The sequence below is a fragment of the Apium graveolens genome, chromosome 5 (assembly GCF_009905375.1).
Source record: "Apium graveolens cultivar Ventura chromosome 5, ASM990537v1, whole genome shotgun sequence".
Taxonomy (NCBI): domain Eukaryota; kingdom Viridiplantae; phylum Streptophyta; class Magnoliopsida; order Apiales; family Apiaceae; genus Apium; species Apium graveolens.
This window is the reverse complement of record NC_133651.1, coordinates 241292075-241300053: the sequence shown is the minus strand read 5'-3', so window position 1 is coordinate 241300053 and position 7979 is coordinate 241292075.

Sequence of the window (7979 nt, the reverse complement as noted above, 5' to 3'; positions counted from 1 at the left end):
GATATTTTTATATAGTTATACACTGGAACTCTGTGTGTATTATGCATGGAAGAGGACTTCCCATATTTTGAAAAGTATATATGTATATATACCGAATATTTTGCGACTTCATCGCATTAAGATATCAAACTTGGTTCATTTCTTTTGACCAAGACTTTCATGAGTACTATGAGAAGGCTCATATATTGTTAATCATTATACATATTATTTTGGTGGGCTTGCTGCTCACCCTTGCTTTCTTCTTTCATCACACAATAACAGATAGAAAAGATGAACAGGACCAAGCTCCCGATTCGCAAGCGATTAGGAAACGTTCCGCAGTTTCCTATAGGCGTTGATGTCGCTGTAGCTGAGGTAGGAACTACCAATAGGCTAGGTTTTCAACTTACGATGTACCAGACTTATGTATAATTATGAATTGTAATAATGGCAAAGAAATGTAAATTTATTCAGAAACCTTTTTAAGGTGTATTGACATATAATTGTGGAATAAAACGACTTGTGATTATTTTTGGATATTCATCTCTGAGACTATAACTTGTGGTGTGTGTGTTTATTGTGGGGTCACAGTACAGAGTAGTTGATTGTGTATTAAGATTGGGTGTTATTAAGGGAAATGGAACTCGTGACAACCCGGATCCCTGACCCCGGATTTGGGGGTGTTACAGATAATGGGTGGAATTTTTACAGTTTATTTTTAAACGTTATTTTAGGCAATTTCTATTGGTTACTTTATTTTACTTTATTATTTTTAACAGTTATTTTTGAGATAGTATAAAAGCTTATTTCATTTCAATTGCTTTTCTTTTATCATTCTCAAATCAACTGCTCTAGTTTCATTCTCTCTCACAGTACTTACTCTCTTTCTCTTCAAGCTCTTATTCTCTAACAATGGCACCTGTAGTAAAGATTATGTCTCAAACTGGGTTCATTTATGAGAAGAACAATTTCACTGCACTGGTTAACAAGGGTATTCAGCAATCTGGTGACTATCACAAGATGATGGACTTTGTGAAAAATTGCAAGCTCAGCTATGCCATGCTGGAATCACCCACAATCTTCTGTGAAGTTGTTGAAGAGATGTGGACAACTGCTACCTACAACTCTATAGATAAGACCATCACACTCACCATTAAAGGTAAAGAATTATGTATCAATAGTGATGTTATAAAAGCATGTTTCAAGATTCCTGATAACACTGCGACCTCACCACACACTGACACTGATATAATCAATATGCTTAATTCCATGAACTATGCTCTTTCTACTTCTATGTTAAGTGACATTAGGAGAATGGGTCCTAGGAAATAATGGAGTTTTATGTGTGATGTTGTGACAAAGGTCTTTTCAGGAAAAATCAGTAATTTTGATTCAGTCAATATATCTATGCTTAACATGCTCTACATGCTAGTTACAGATAAATTCTACAATTTCAGTGATCTTATCTTGTTTGAGTTAGGCTTTAAATTAGGAGAGTTAAATAAAAGAGGTAAAAATGTGTATTATACTAGATTCTTTATGATGTTAGCTAACCACCTCTGTGACGAGATTGTGCTTGAGAACCCTAACAACAAACTAGATTGTTGGGTTCAAGAGAGAAGGCTCATTGCAGATTTGAACAGGGCCAATCATCACAAAGATGTGCCATTGTTCTATTTTCCTGTAATGCAAGCACCTCAGGTAAGTGAGGTAAGTTCATCTATCCCTACCATTATTCCAACCTCAACAATTTCTTTGAGTTCTAGTGTGGCTATGGCAACTGTGTCAATGACCCAACAGTTGCCTACCCAAGCCACCAAAACTGCAAAAATTTTCAAACCCAAATCAAAGAAAGCCCCCTCTGGTATCTCTCAAAAGATGCCAGTTACAAAATCTACTAAAACCAAAGAGGGGAGTGTGAAGGAGGGCAAGATAGGTGAGGGAAGGGGTGAACATAAAAGAAACCCTAAGAATAAGGATGGAGAGTTGAGTGGATCCCAGCCTAGCCACACTGCAGTTTCCCAACAAACTGCCGTGCTTAAAAATGACAAAAGCTCATTTCTAGCTGCATCCTCCCAAAAGGATGTAGTTATTGAGCAAAGCTCTCAACCAAGAGCACATGCCAAGAGGGTTAGGGACACAAGCTCACCCCAAACTTATGCCAGAAAGAAGAAGTCTAAAACCCTTGGGGATGCACAGGGTACACACACTGTGCAAACTGGTGCAAAAGACACAGTCACTGCACCTTCACAAATTCAGTTTGATGTGGCTCCAATAAATGTGGAGTCACAGCCAAAATCTATAGTTATTGAAGCACCTCAAACACCAAATTCACCAACAAATTCTTTGGATGTGGATATGATAAACACATCAATTCCTGATTCCCCTTCTTTAACTCTATTGGGGAAGCCAAAATCTAGTGCAAGTGAGCATCATCTTTTAGATGATTTGTTGGCTCACTTGTCAATTCTTTCAAGAACTGTTGTATCATCTGTGCCCAAAATATCTTCAATCAGCACAGAGTCGACAATAGTTTCTTTTCCCAGTTCATTCATTTCTACTCTCTCGATGGATATTGCTCATCCGTCGAATAGTGATTGTATCCCGACGGATAACTAACAGCAGTTATCCGTCGGATAATAACACCACTCACTCGATGGATATCACTCATCCGTCGAGTATCTCTGCACAGCTTCAAACTTTAGTTATTTCAAGTGCAGAAGATTTAGTGGTTGTACAGTCACTCTTAGGATTGAGAGAGAAGAGTGTTTTGAGTGAGAGTCTGGGTTGCTCCCAGGAAAAAGGAGAGGAAATGAGTGAAACTATGCAATCCATTTCTTCAGGATTGGAAAAAGAGAGTGATAGGAGTCCCACCTTAGTAGGTGAAGGTGAGGGTGTGAGGGTGGGGAGCCAGGGTGAGACCCTGATGCAACAAAAGAAAGAAAACGAGAGAAATGCAGGTACTGGAGCTATAAGGATGGATGTCATTGCTAGTGAGTCAATGAATATCCAGGATGCAGACAGGGAAAGACTATCTCAGCATCCTAAAGCTGTTATAGATTCCACTTCCTTTAATGCTGAGGCATTTACTCACCCTGTTCCAACTTATCAACTTTTAGCTGAACAGGGCAATGATAATGCAGAAAGGATGCTCAATCTGGTGCATACCACTCAGTCTATGCTAAGAGCCAAGAATTCCATCATAATTTTGCCTTCTATAGTTGGTGATGTGGACTATGAGACTAGTGGTTTAGCTGATTTCCTTGGTGATGGGAGTGAGGATAGTGAAGATGAGGCCATGCACATAGGGGGAGAAGTAGGTTCAAGTTCAAGATCGGGTATGCCATCATGGGCATTCTCAAAGCACTGTGATGAGCACTACTTCAAGACAACCCTAATCCAACTAATCAATCAGACAAATACTGCTCTTCAAAGCACTACTAATGCCAGCACCAAGAAGCTCCTTCAGGCACATCTAGCCTCCCTGCAACTTCAATAAATCCAGGGCTTCCAGTATGCTAGGGATGTAAACACCATGAAGGGTGATATTGAGGAGATGAAGAAGGCCATTTCAGACAAGATAGATTCTAAACTTCCAGAAGCTACAATGCTTGACATCAAGAGGCAATTAAGGAAAAATTATGATCTTGCAACCAAGATAGATGCCTTGGACACAAGAATGTCAGCCATGGAAGCATCTTTAACATCCATTCATCTTCATCAAGCCCAACAGACAGATCTACTTCAAAAATTGGTGGATGCTCAAACCTCCCCCTCTACTCAACTTGATGAGAACAAAAAGGGGGAGAAAGGACCAAGTGAGGGGGAGAGGCTTCAGATTCATATCAGTAAAGTAATTGTGCCTTCAATTACTATCTCAAAGCCACCAGTTATAGACAGTATTGATCTGATCAATGCAGCAGCAGCCAACATAAGAGCAGCTGATAAGAAGAAGTTGAGTTTAGTCAACTGGGAGAAGATTGATGAGGAAATACAAAAGAAGTTTGAACTTGTCAAGGAGCCAGTTAAGTCAGCCATCCATCACTCTCAAGTCAAGCAAATTAGTGTGAATGAGATGAGCATGAACTATCTGGAAAGAGGACATACATCCTGCATCAAATCTCCAAAGGCTGAAACAATTCTGAACCCAAGGGTAAACTACTCAAAATCATCATTGAAGAACCCTTTGGATACTGTGTATGAGACACCTAAGCCTGATAAAAAGAAGCTTCTGTCAAGATCAATTGCTTTTTATAAAGATCCAGCTGATTCAGCTTCAAAAAGAAGAATTGCTAAAGTTTTCAAGAATGGGAAAGAAATTTGTGTGGTGGTTGGACATCCTCAATTTGCTCAAGCAAAGAGAGAAGAAAAGGCTAGATTGAAGAAGGAAAAGAAGCAAGCTGCTCTAGATGCTAAAAAGACTAAACAAAAGAAAGAGCAAATGGCCATCTTGGCCAAGCTACATGCTGTAAATTTATCACAACAAATTTCTTCTCAGCCATCTGAAGTTATTGAATCAAAGAAGCAAGTTGAACAACAAAAGAAATCTCCAAGAATCAAGGAATTGGCTTAAAGAACTAAAAGGAAACTGGACATGGTTGATAAGAAATTGGAGAATCAGTTTCCCAAGGAATCCACTCCAACTACAACTCAAGCATCAAAACCCTATGTGGTATTTGAAGATATCAAAGTGATGGATCCTTACAGGAACATCCATGGTGAACCTATAGTGCCTAAGGATGAACTAGTAGAATGGCAGAACATACCAATTCCTGACTTCTTTTTTCCAATCCTTAACAAGCCAAAGAGAACAAATTCAAGAGTAGTCAAGAAAGTGAAGTTGTCACCTCTCAAATCAAAATCTCTAGTCAAAGCTCAGTCTAAAGCCAATAAGGGAGAATACATGTACTTGTGTGACATCAAAGAATTTTCTGATCTAAACCTCTATCTAGATGAACTAGATGAAGTGAGAGGAATTGATGCATACATAAACCTACCTGAAAGGTTAGTGTTCAAGTACAAAGGAGGAAAGGAGATTCAGTGGCCACTTCACAGGATCCTTCAAGAAAGCCAAGCTGTACTGATTAAAGTTTATTCATCCTTCAAAAAGAACTTTGGGTTCAATATTACTGCAAGAAGATTGGTACTGAAGAAGATTGAAGAACTAAGGAGTGTTAGAGCTAAAGATGCACTCCCAAACACTCTAATTATCCCCTACACGGGGATAAGAGTGCATTTAAGGCCCTACTGGCTGATGGAGTTCATGGATGATAGAGGAGTGAGAAGATTTTTCAGATTAGAAGACCAATTGAGCATCTCCAGCAATGAGACTCTTTTGGAAATGCAAGGAAAGTTAAATCTCTCAGAATCCGATGAACTGGAATTCCACAGGCAGCTCCAAAATCAGATTGAGGAAAACAACAGAAAGGTTGGAAAGAGATCCAGACCTTCAAGGAACTAGATAAATCTGCTCAGGCTAGAGGAGCATCTTGAAAATGACTGTGAGCAAAACTTTGTACATTTTGTTAATTGAAGCACTTTTCAGTATTATCTACTATCTTTTAAAATTTGTATTTTTAAGGTGTTTTGTTATCATCAAGTGTCTCTTAATTTATGGCTACAATTCCAGTAGACATAAATTGGGGGAGATTGTTGTGTATATGTTGTGTACTTGATGATTACATGAACAAAACACCTTAGTAGATTTTACTTAGTGAAATTATGTAGCACTCGACGGATAAGGATTATAGTCCCGACGGATGACTCAATATAGTCCTGACGGATGATGACTTATTATCCATCGAGTGAGTAGCTTTTGAAATAATAAGTCTGTAGCACATTTTTGCATACACGTTGTTTAGAATCTGTAGTAGTATTTGAGTCATGTTGACCTCAGTTAGATATGCAGAATAGGTTGATTAATTGTACATAGATGATGTCTTGTAATTCTGTATAAGTGAAATGAAGTCAAGTGCCTGATTGCTACTTGACGGATGAACAAACAATGAATTCGACGGATGATCAACAACCCGACGGATGATCAATAACTCGATGGATGATCATGAACCTGATCGGATAAAGAATTCAAATATATGTTGACAGTGACAACACAGTCATATGCGTCGAGTGGATGCAAATGGAATGTGGTAGCCTATTCAACTGGGTTTTCGAGAACAAAGAAGCATTGCCATTTCCATGCTATTATGAAGATATTCAAAGATGTTGGAATAGAGTAATGAAGTAGCATTGTAATAGACTAGATAGTTTTTGTTTTATTATCCTGTCTCATTACTTTGTAATCTTGGTGATATATATAAACCAAGAAGTAGCAACTAGGGAATTATCTAAAATACAAGCAGAGAAACATTTGTAAGCAGAATTTTTAGCATTTCTCTGTACTCTTAGTTGTTCAATATTTGTAAGCAGCTGTGAGCATTTTGCACACAAGGTTCTCTCGATATATAATATATATCTCTGGTGGAATCATTCAAATCCACCAAAAAGTTTTTAAAGACTCTTGTTTTTAATTACTTGTGTTTTGATTCATTTAAGTAACTATTCCGCATTGTGCTAATCAATTCACACTTATAGATATATTCGAGTTAGAACATTTCTATGTCAAGAAAAAGTTTCAAGAATTACATTCAACCCGCCTTCTGTAATTCTTGTCATATTGTTAAGGGACTAACAGCTGGCCCCTTGGTGACCTTTAGAGACAACAACAAAGGATTGACAATGGGATATGGCAAGAATATTTCCGGAAATATTGTCATTGATGATGTAGCATTGGTAGTTGGACTTGAAGTAAACCTTCTCAGTGTCAGCCAGTTTGCAGACAAAGATTTTAAAGTTCTCTTTGACAAAGAAGAATGTACCTTTATCAGCAAGAAAACCAATAAAGTTGCTCTGAAAGGAGCAAGGAAAGGAAGCTTGTTTGTTGCAGACTTGGACTCAACAAATGAGGATGGAATTTGTTGCTTCAACAATAAGGCATCTATAGAGCAATACAAGTTATGGCATAAGAAACTCTCACATCTAAACTACAAGGCAATCAACACTCTCGTCAAGATATAGTTAGTGAGAGACATGCCAAAATTAGAATTTTCTCAGATTGAAGTCTGTAAAACTTGTCAGAAAGGAAAAATGAAAAGATCAAGTCACAAGCCAAATACTCTGAATTCCATAAGTGCATCATTGTAACTTATTCACATGGATTTATTTGGACCAGTAAATATCTTATCCATTTCAAGAAACAAATATGCACTTGTGATGGTGGATGATTTCTCAAGGTACACCTGGGTAGAATTTATGCACTCCAAAGATGAGACTCCACACATCATAATTGAGCACATAAAGAAGATAGAAAAATAGGTTGAAGATCAAAACTGTATGAAGAGATTGAGAAGTGATAATAGGACAGATTTCAGAAATGCAACATTGAGTGAATTCTGCAAAAACAAAGGCATTGTTTAAGAATTCTCAGCTGCTAGAACACCTCAACAAAATGGGTAGTTGAGAGAAAGAACATAATATTAGTAGAGGCTGCTAGGACAATGCTGCAAGATGCCAAGTTGCCAGCTAGTTTTTGGGAAAAAGTTGTTAACACTGCATTTACACTCAAAATAGATATCTTATCAACAAGATTCATGGAAAATCACCTTACTCAACCATGTCTAAGAGAAATCCTACTATAAAGCATCTTCATGTGTTTGGAAGCAAGTGTTACATTTTAAAAGACAACTCTGAATATGTAGTAAAATTTGACTCAAAGGTCTTTGAAGCAATTTTCTGGGATATTCATTGGAGAGGACTGCCTACAAGGTCTATGTAATTGATCAAAAGAAAATTATGGAAAGTACAAATGTGACTTTTGATGATGACAAGTATCCAGGATTGGAATGCCTTGATGATAATGAAGCTGAAGCCCTTGTGTAACACCCCCAAATCCGGGGTCGGGGATCCGGGTTATCATGAGTTCCATTTCCCTTAATAACACCCAA